Source organism: Onychomys torridus, chromosome 4 (genome assembly GCF_903995425.1).
Source record: "Onychomys torridus chromosome 4, mOncTor1.1, whole genome shotgun sequence".
Lineage (NCBI taxonomy): Eukaryota > Metazoa > Chordata > Mammalia > Rodentia > Cricetidae > Onychomys > Onychomys torridus.
The window spans coordinates 118,148,299-118,158,141 of NC_050446.1; positions in this window are offsets into that span (position 1 = coordinate 118,148,299).

Below are 9,843 nucleotides of genomic sequence, written 5' to 3' on the forward strand. Positions count from 1 at the left end.
AGCAGCAGGCAACTCAAGTTCTGCTGCAAGCTAGGTACATACTAGTCCTCCTCAGCTCAGGGGTTTTGACTCAGAGCCACCCCCTTCCAGCTCAGGTGGTGTGCTGGGGTTATAAAGATGAATGTGGTATAGGTCTGCATTTCAGGAAAGAGAGCCCCTGCTACCAAGTGTTCTGAGTGTTGGTGTAAGGTCAGGACCTGGGAACACTGAACACAGATCCTGCTGCCCTGGGGATCCAGAAACACGTTCATAGGAGGTAACGTTCCTTTTGGTCTAAAAAGATGGAGAAGAATTCAAACACTCCCACAGGACAGGAAAGCCAGGGTAGGAATGGCACATGCATAGTTATGTAGAGAGTTCCATGACTTGTGTCCAGAGGGAGAGCCTAACTTTCCTCATCTCCAAAAGCCCTAGAGACTGAAGAGACTTAGGCAATTGGTAGAACCTGTAGGCATGCCTTGCTTAGATCCAAATGGCTCTGGGCTCTATTAGAATGCCTGGCTTGGGCAGGTTCCACCACTGCTTTTTCTGCTGTTCTGTGATCTTGAACTAGTAACAGCATCTCTGGGCCTCAGTCTCCTCATCTGATAAGTGATGAGTAGACTGGAGAGCCTTGGTAACCCTGGGGTCTGCTCTACTCTCTGTTTCTCTGTTTTGCTTCGTGAAAAGTCCCTCCTGAGCTCCTTAGGACTTACTTTAGGAAACAATATAAAAAGAAACCCCCACTTGGGTTGAGTGGCAGCTGGCTTCCCAGTGATTGACGGAGCAAACTGGGTTGCAGCTGCTCACTACCTACCTCCTTTTTCTCCGTGTGGACATCCAGATGAGTTCTGACATGAACACTTGGGCCCACACAGGCTTTCTCAGCACAGGGAAGCAAACCTTGTGCATCACTGGGAGTGTTCTAGTAACCTCTGGGGAATGTCTGCGAGTTTTACTGTTGAACACATAGTGCTGAGCACAGACACTGTCCTGCCTTAGGGAATGGGTGGCAAATTGGCACCACCCATACAAATGATGACCGGGCAGTGTTCACACTTCATGCATGCAGATCTAACCATCTCAAGGTAAGGGTTGTGCTGTGAAACACAGGAAGACTTCATGACAGCTACCTGCAAAAAATGTCAAGAACCTGGATGCTAATTAGTCACATAATGATTGTAGTTCCTTACTAATGATTAAACACAGCCACTACAAAGAATGAATGATGTATGTAGTGTCAACTGTAAAGGCAGAAGATCTGGACTGTGTGTCCTTGGTCAGGTCAACCTCTAAGCCTGTTTCTGGAGTTCAAGCTGGGTTAACAGTGCCTAGTTTCACTCAGCAGACAGGCTGGAAGGAGAGCAGCCCCAGTGAGCTGAGATCCACCTAGCACAGGGGACACAGCCTTCTGTGAGTGCTACCACCTGGGCAGACAATGGAATGAGTGACCCCAACTGTGCATGGACCATCCAGAGCAGAGTGTTCCTGGGACAAATAACTGAGAAGAATAATGTATAAGCAAAGAAAGATGTTTCTGTTCTTTTGAGACAAGATCTCACTTTGTATCCATTGCTGGCCTGGAACTCATGGAGATCTGTCTGCCTCTCCAGTGCTGGGATTAAAGGCATGTGCCACCACTGCCTGGCTTGGATACATATTTGTAATCCTAGCACTTGGTAAGTGGAATCAGTAACAGGAGTTCCAAGTCGTCCTTAGATATATAACAAGTTTGAGGCCAACCTGAGCTACATGAAACCCTGTTTCAAAACAAAACAAAAACAAGGGCACATCCTCTGGGATCCAACTGGAGGGTCCTCTCGGCCTCACCATCCATGGTTCCACCACCTCCTGACGATCTGTTTAGATTTGGAGCCCATCAACAGATGAAACCATTGATAGGTCAAAGTGCTTATGTCTGCTTGTCACGGTGCTTTCCTAATCTCACAGGCCTCATCTTCCTTATCTTCCCTTCCACATCTCCTGAGCCTCAGGTTGACAGTCAGCATTGACCATCCCACTGCCCTGATGTCACCACTTAGTCAGATACACCCTGCCTCGAGCATTTGCACACGAGGAAGTGAGGAATTTAGCCCAGAGCACCCAAGTTCATACCCTAGCTCCACCCTGCATGCTGGCTGAGTGATGGTGGGCAAGTTCCTTGACCTCTCTGTGCACTGGTTCTCACAGGGTTGTGGAGATGAATTAACACTGGAGAAGTCACTATATGAATGGCTTCTGGATGCACGTCGAGTCCTAAGCTGTACCCTTGCTGCCACTGCTACATAGGAATAGTTTCCGTTCTGACGGGCTTCCAGGTAGGTTAGTGGTGTAGTGTAGATATGGGGAGCCATGTCCCTGGGGTCTGGCTCTGGTCTGGTGGGTGGGTTAACTAAGAGTAGCAGAAAGCAGGGGCGCTGATTTTGGGGACAGCTAGCAGAAAAGGACATTGGATCTACGGTGTCCACGTGGCCAGGGTGAAGTAGGGCCACGTTGTTGAAGGTGCTGACAGCTATTGGGGAGCTGAGGGCTGCCTGATGTTGGCCCCAGCAGCTTGTTTGGGGCTCAGGGTCCGGGAACCTCCTCTCCAAGTGCTGCCCATTACTGCCCCTTGCTGCCTTCTGTCTGTCCGTGATGGCCACCCAGTGTACATACTCATGAGTGTCTGAGTGCCCAGGAGGTAAGAGGGTGGGACACTGGGGAACTGCCTGGATTAGATCGTAGTGTCCAGGAGCAAAGATAGTCAGGCCCTGCCCAACAGGTAGCAGTACCTGTATCTCCCTTCATGACTTTTGTGCTTCCTTGACTTTTGCTTGACCTCTCAGGGCATACCTCAATTGTTGGGTACCCCTGTGCACACGTCAGGCACCCCTGTGTACCCATCAGATTCCCCTGTGCCCCCTGGGTGCCCCTGTGCCCCCCTGGGTGTCCCTGTGCTACAGGAGCACGGCAGGGGAAGCAGGTGGGTCAGACACTGATTTTCAGCTGGTGTGATTAGAAGCATTGGCCCTGAGGACAAGCAGACAGCCTTCAAATCCTATTAGCTTCTCAGCTGTGAGATTCTGTGCCCAACCTTTACCCTCTCTGAGCCTGTTACTGCACTGTGGACGAATATGATACTTTCTGCTGCACTGATCTTTGCTTGGCTTAATGAAATCATAGATGGGTAAAACATAAGCTTTAAAATGTTGGGTACCTATGAGAACCACTTTTTATTGAAGAAGTTTACCTTTGCCTAGTGAATATTTCTCTTGGAAGCCCAGGAACTATAATGCCCAAATGTCCCCAATAACTCTGAAATGACTTAGTGTCACCCGTATAATAAACTATGCAACATTGAATAAGGTGAATGACTGACATTTGTTATTTTTATTGTGGGGACAGGGTCTTACTATGTAGCTCTGGCTAGCCTGGAACTCTTTGTAGACCAGGCTGGCCTCAAACTCACAGACATTCACCTGCCTCTGCCTCTCAAGTGCTGGAATTAAAGGTATGCATCATAACATCCATCTGCTCTTGGCTTTTTTAGTCTGGTTCCCAACAATTATTTTTCTTTTCTTTACCAGACATTTTAAAATATTTAATTTTTACATTTAATTATGTTATATGTGTGTGTGATTATGCATATGGATGCAGTGCCTACAGAGACCAGAACAGAGCATTGGATACCCTGGGGCTGTAGTTACATAGGTACTGGGCACTGAACTTGGGTCCTCTGTGAGATCAGTATGTTCTCTTAACCGCTAAGCCATCTCCAGCCCCAGTGCCTGATATTTGATTATATCATCTCACATCTGGTTCCTTGATACCTGGACCAAGAGCAAGGGCTTTAGTTCCTAACACATGTGGCTTCATAGCTCAGCACCGCATAGCTCAGCACCACCACTGCATACGTCAGCTGTTGCTGTACTGATGCTTGATAACAACCATACCCAACCCCAGCAAACTCATTGACAGCAAATTTGACCAATGGATGTCTATCTGCTGGTGGGCTGTCTCCAGCAGCTCAGTCTTTCTTCAGCTGGAGGTCAGTTGCGCTTGTCTGTAGGACACACAATAGGCTCATGCTGTGGAGTGTTATTTTAAGATGTGTTACATTGTTTATGCTGGGGAACATTTGTTTACTGATGCAAAGATGTGTTGTATTCTTTTGTGTTGCATCTGTTTAACTCTGTGAAGCTGTGTTACTGTGCCTGTCTAAAACACCTGCTACACAGCAAGCCACGGAGTCAGAAGTAAAGAAAGGGATACAGAAATAAAGGTAAGAGCCCAGAGGCAAAAGATAGATGGGATAATTTAAGTTAAGGAAAGCTGGCTAGAAAAAAGACAAGCTAAGGCCGGGCATTCGTAAGTGAGAATAAGACTCCGTGTGTGATTATTTGGGAGCTGGGTGGTGCCCCCCGCCTCAAGAGACGAAAGAGTTAAAGAGCAAAACCAGCCAGCTCCAGGCTCAGCTCTGCTGCACTTGCTTAGTTCTGGTTCCACACCGAAAGGACAGCATCTGCCTGGGGCGTGCTCATTTCAACATGGTCACTAGGGTACTCGCACCTGAGCCAAACCTCACAGTACCCATGAAGCTCCTGTTCATGTCACAACCTTCCAGCAACAGGCCTGTGGGCTAGGGTCAAGTCGGCCTCCAGTGGGAGGAGCTGCAGTTTTGTAGCGAAGGCTGCTCATGAAATTCAAATCCAATCTACAGCTTGCAATGTGGGTAGTTGGGCCCCGAATCTCAGTTTCTTCACCGATGAAACAAAACTGTATGGTTTTGAATAAAAGTGTTTGTATAAAATTCCTAGTGTACAGATAATTCTTAGTGAGTAGAGTTCTGACTGAATAGCAACTCTGCCTGTCAGCACCCCGGATTTTCTTCATAATATTCCCAAAGACAGAATCAAGTAAGAGAACGGCTCTTGGCCCTAACTCTCTCCTAGTGGGATCCTGATCCCATGAAGCACTACCACTCCCGGGTCCTTGGCTTCCCTGTTCCCCTCTTCTGTAGGCCAGAGTCAAAGCCTTCAAGCCTTGGTGTTGGCTCTCCTGTTCTCCTCAGCAGTTCTTCCCATTCTGCTAGTCCTTATACCAGAGGCTGCTCCCTGCCCACCCAAATCTGTCCTCCCCTCCTGTAGTCGGTGACCCAACCAGACACTATGTTTCCCAGCCTCCTTTGCAGCTACATGAGGCCTTGTAAGGAAATTCTTCTATGTTTGGCCTCACTTGGGCTCCTGTATCGCTCCTGCCATATCCTAACACACAAAAACCTGGGCTTTTAGTTGTTACCATCTAGGGCAGTGGTCCTCAACCTATGGGTTTCGACCCCTTTGGGGTCAAATAACCTTTCACAGGGGTCACCTAGGACCATTTGAAAACACAGATATTTACAATATGATTCATAACAGTAGCAAAATTACAATTATGAAGTAGCAACGAAAATAGTTTTATGGTTGCGGGTGGGGGTGAGGGGTCACCACAACATGAGGAACTGTATTAAAGGGTCACAGTGTTAGGAAGGTTGAGAACCACTGGTCTAGGGATCTTGATCAGGTTTGTTTTCTCTGCCAGGTTAAGGATTAAAAGGCAGGAAAAATCTCAAGAGGAGGGTAGCAGTGGAGAAATCTTGAGCGCAGCAAACAGAATCAGCAATTGAAGAAAGGTGATTATCAGGGGTGAAGAGACACTCGTGCCCCCAAAACACAGGGAAAAGAACCTTCTTCAAAGCAGAGGGGGAACTTGGGAAGCCAAAAATCCAGTCTCTTCCCTGGGGCTGGGTTCTTTTTTTTTTTTTTTTTTAATTTGTCTCTGAAGGGTCTTTGTCACCTAATTTGGGGTAAAGGCAGGATGGCTGATTGGCCCACAACCATTGTGTAACATGTCCTGATCTAGCCTTGGACCTGTTGAGCTAGTTCACCAACAGGGGCCTACAGGTGGGAGAACAGGTCTACAAAGCCTATGTCTTAAGCTGCCGGGCTTTTGTTTCAGGTCAGGAGGGTGAGGAAGAAGCTGGCTGCCTTGGAAGTTGGCCATGTTTTTCACCTAGCCACGGCCCCTCCAGCTGTTGGTCTGCCTGCCAGGAGATCTAACTCTAGTTCCTCTTGTGCCTGAGTTTTGGGGGGTTGTGGGGTAGAACTCAGGGCCATGCTGAGCTAGGCCTCCAGCCCTGGGACTGAGTTTTGACTCTACAGATGCAGGCCATGCAGTGGAAGGCAGAGCAACAGCGTGGACAGAATGAGGCTGTGGAAAGGGACTTCCCAGCAGTCTCCACTCCTCTTGCTGATGGGGGTCTTTTTCTCACCTGAGTCCCTGGGGTTGTGTCCTTCCTGTTAGAACACCTGAGAATTCACCCTCACAACTCAACATTCTCCACCTCCTAATTCACCCCACTCCTCCTAGCACCCATATGGTGGCTCACAACAGTCTGTGATACCAGTTCCAAAGGATGTGATGCCCTCTTCTGGCCTCTGCAAGCACCAGGTATGCATGTGGTGCGCAGACATACATGCATGCAAAACACCCAGACACATAAGGAAGAAAGACAGTCCCCCACAGACATGCCACAGCCTGACAGTCCTTCACTGAGACTCTTCCTGTGACTTTGGGTTGTGCCAAGTTGATAATTAAAGCGAACACCACACTCCTCCTTCTCTTGCCAGTGCCTCAGCACTTGGGTCCCAACAGGACAGGCAAAGCCTTCAAAGATCTATCACTGGCCACAGCTGCTTCCCCACTGCCCAGAGTCCAGCATACTGTGCTCTCCTGCAGCTGCCATGCTGGAGGCTCCCCGGGGCTGAGGACTAGGTCTTATTTCTAAAGTGTGGCCTAGAGCTTGCTCTGGGCATGTTTGTGGTGATTCTTCTCCTTATCCTCCAGCCAGAGCCCGCAGCATGCTGCTCTTCTGCCCCCCTCTTATTTCAGCAGATAGAGGGGACTCACACATAATATCCTCTCCAGTCTGAATCTTTGGGCTCCCCAAATGGTCATCTTTGCCTTCTTTCTGGAAGTGAAATGGTTAGCATAGTCTTTCCAGAGCCCCTCCAAGTGGAAGGTCAGTTCCTGCTCCCACTGCTAAGAACAAGAAAGAGTTGTGCCTAGTTTGGGATCTGGAAGGCAGCCAGTACCCACGCGTGTGCACTGCCAATGCTTACTGAGTGACCACAGGTCTGCCAGTTTGGAATGGGTCCCAAAGCAGATTCAGGTTGCAGCTCAAGATGCTCTGGCAGCCAAGCTTCACCTCATGGCCCCGGCAATCCAGGGGTGTTTAAGTTGTCTTGGAGGTGAGGACGTGCTACGACACTCCCAGAAGAACTGAGTGGGAAAAATGCCTGTGTCCTGCTATCACTTTGGCACAAGGTCACATCCCCCTCTGCAGATAAGAATTACCCTTTTGAGAAGTAGCTTCTGGCAGGCCACCAGGCCCTGGAAGAGACTGCACGCCTGTCCGTGAGACACCGAGTAACTGCAACCCAAGCTCTCGGTCCTGAACTGGTGTCAGCTGCTCTCAATCTACCCTTCCAGGCCTGCTCACCCAGCAACACTGCCTCGTCAGGAGAGTGTGAGATAGCACCAAGAGTACCAGCTGTTTTACGGCATTGCTGCCCCTGCCTCATCCTACCCCCGAGTTCTCACGGTGGATTCATCCCTTGTGGTCAGTTGATGGAGGAACTCTGGCCTGACACCGAATGGGAAGTGGATGGTTGCAGCCCTGAAGAAATTCCCTGGCAGGCATTGTAGGAAGCAGATGCTTCTAGAAGAGGGAATTCTAAGCAGTGCCTCTCAGAAGGGGTCCACTTTTCCAAGATGGAGACAGAGGTCTAGAACTGTGGCTCCATACCTGTGCATGGGGTCGGGGGTTTGCCTGGAAGCTCAGGAAAATGGTAACAGCAAGGCTGGAAGATGGGAAGTTAAGTATCCACATGGGAGGGACATGTGCATGGTGCTTTAACAGTGAGCACAGCGTGGGAAGAAGATCTGGTCCAGCACAGGAGACCACTGCTGTGACTATTGGACATGATGCTCTGTTTTGAAGATGTCAGGCATTCTCTTTCCATTGTGCTCAGTCAATTGCTCATACAGACTGTCCATGGTACTGAGCTACAAGTTGTAAATGGACATAGCATGGCCTTCCTCTCATCAAAACTGATTTAAAGTTCCTGATATGTCCCCATTTGCCACAGAAACCTGCTATCCAGATGGCAGAATGGCTAACTTGAATGTCTCCATCATAAAGGGAACAGTGCTTTTAGGTACTTATTCTACAGGTGGGTTAGCCTTTCCTGACCATTCACGGACTCATGAATGCCCCATTTGATGGTATAGCAACAGAAATGTGTCCGTGGTTAGACCCATACAGCGTGCTGCTATGTCATGTGTTCTTTTAGCCAGAAGCTGGAATTACAGGACCCTGAAGTGGACTGCTGAAGGCTGTGTTCCAGGGTAGCTAGGAGACACCAGAGTGTTGGAGTTCTGAACTATAAGATGCAGCCGATCCTTGTGTGTGTGCCCCTGCAGTGGGGCAGTGGGAAACCCTGAGTCCAGCAGTGCTGAGGTGGAAGTGGAGTCTTTACTCCCATGATTACTTGTATCCAAGTCACATCACTGTTGCTTCCTTTGGTGGTTCCTCTTCATTGGCTATTTGACTGGATTCAGGATCACCTAGGAGACACACCTCTCGGCCTTTCTGTCTGTGGTGGTGTTTTCAGAAGGTGTGACTTCAGAAAGAAGACCCACCCTGAGTGTGTGTGGGTGGAACCATGTCATGGCTGGGGACCTGGACTGACTTCAAAAGAGAAAAAGGAAGCCAGCTGAGCACCAGTCTCTCTCTCTCTCTCTCTCTCCCCCTCCCTCCCTTCCTCTCCCTTCCCCTCCCCTGGATACAGTATGAGTAGCTCATGTTCCTGCTGCCTTCCTGCCACAGTGGGGCTCAGACCATAAGTCAAAAATGAACCCTTCTTTAAGTTGATTTCTGGGTATTTTGTTATAAAGTCAGAAAAACGAGCTCACTTCCCAGTCTGAAACTATTTGAAAAAAAAAATTTTTTTTTATGAGTATTTTGTCTCAAGGAGGTCAGAAGAGGGCATCTGATCCTCTGGAACTGGAATTACAGATGGTTGTGAGCAGACATGGTACTGGGAATCCAGCCCAGGTCCTCTGGAAAAGCAGCAGGTGGTCTTAACGGCTGAACCATCTCTCCAGCCCTGCAGACTTTGATGATTTAGAGATTATAGTTCCAGTGGAAGTACATCAGTGGTGCCATTGAATTAAACACTCAACTGACTATTTGGGGCTTAATACCATTGGCACTATAGGCAAAAACACCATTTACTTTCCTGGCTGGGCATATTGGTCCTGAGTGCTAAAGGCACACTGGGCTGCTGCTCCACCATGGTGACACAGAAGACAATGTATGGGAAAGGGACTATTTTCATATCCAATCATAAAAGATCAACAGAAAACTACAGCCACCCAAGGACTATTGGGGTTTAAAGTCATTTGCCAGATAAAATACCCAAATTGGCTGAGGCACTGTTAGAAGCAGTGGGAAAGACAGAAGTCATAAAGATCAATGGCAGTCTAGGGGTCACTTCAGAAAGTGACATGAGGATTTTCTTCTGTGTGTGTGTGCGTGTGTGTTTTGCAGGCTGAATAGAATGTGGCCGGCAACAGTTACACTTACATCTAATTTATGTACTACAGTATGTGAAGGAGGATTGTGGACGTGGAAGTGAAGGAGGCCTGAGTAGAATCCAGCCTCCTGCCTCCTCCAGAGACGAGACTGAGGGAAGGGAGGAGGAGCATGTTCTCTTTCATCATGGGTTTAGCCCACTGGGATCCATATGTTACTGTCCATGAGTAGAATTTTCATTAGTACTG